The following is a 1,290-nucleotide window of genomic DNA, read 5'->3' as shown; positions in this document are numbered from 1 at the left end:
TGATTTCGGACTGGAAGGTTTTTCTCTAGAGACTTAATTGGAAAAATATTGTGGTTATATAGGAGAATAGCCTTCTTTGAGAGGAAATAACACTGAAGTACTTGGACATGACAGGTCATCATGTCAACAACTCACTCTCTAAAATGTTACAGGAAAAGCATTTTTTTGTACTTTGCTTGCAACTTTTCTGTAAATTTAAGATTATTTCAAAATTTATATAGGAGGAGGAAACTAAGGAGCCATGATAAAATGTAATGTGGTATCCTGAATTTGATCCTGGAACAGAAAAAGGCTATTAGTGGGAAGATTGGTAAAATTGTAATTAAGTGGTTTTGTTAATAGTATTAACTAATACTAATACTATTAGTATTAATAGCATTGTACCAATGTTAATTTCTTAGTTTTGAAAAATGTGCCATAGTTATGTCATAAGTTAATAGCAAAAGGATATACAGGAACTCTCTATTGCATATTTGAAAGTCCTTTAAAACTAAAATTATTCCTAAATAACAAGTCTTTCTTAAATTTAAATACTATTCATGCTTCAAGTTCTACTCAATATAGTCAAAATTCTGTTTACCCCCTAGGCCAATATCATATGATCTTCCTTCATAAAACTTTTCCAATTCACCATTACTGTTGGTCAGTTTATTTCTTCTTCAACATCCCCAGTTTCAGCAATAACAGTTTTTGTTTCTTTTGTATTATTTTTGGATATTTATGTCAATCCCTTACTAATGTCTTAAGAACAAGAACTGTGATTTACTATAAGGCTACACTAGAGGCTTTAATGAACATTTGCTGAGTTCTGTTATTATGGAAGCCTGGAATACTTTTTGAGTATTCTAATTCTACCAAAGATTCTGAAGAGGTCAAAATTCTTCATTAAACCTTATCTAACTGCTTCAGTTCACATTGGTCTCTCTCCTTTATATTTCAATGTATCTTACAGTTATTCCTCTTATAAGTCTTTGATGCATCTCAACACAATTGGATTCATAATCCAGTTTTCAAATTCTAATCATTTTTCTGCTCATGAACATCCCAATGGAGGAAGAGGCAGGTATCAAAGAAAATAGAAAATAAATGTTGACTGAAATGGTAGACACCATGCGTACACTCGTTCAACACTGATCCAACCACCTCTAGCATGCTTTTCTGCATGCCAGAGAAAGCTTAAAAATGGACATTTCCTAGACTTACCTACAGGTATGTTAGCCCTTGTTTAAAATCCTCCTATATATACTCATGCCAGACTTTGAATCAGAACCAAGTTACATGAGGAGAGAG

The sequence above is a fragment of the Galeopterus variegatus genome, unplaced genomic scaffold (genome assembly GCF_000696425.1).
Source record: "Galeopterus variegatus unplaced genomic scaffold, G_variegatus-3.0.2 Scaffold13295, whole genome shotgun sequence".
In the NCBI taxonomy this organism is placed as follows: domain Eukaryota; kingdom Metazoa; phylum Chordata; class Mammalia; order Dermoptera; family Cynocephalidae; genus Galeopterus; species Galeopterus variegatus.
This window is presented reverse-complemented; position numbering follows the sequence as displayed.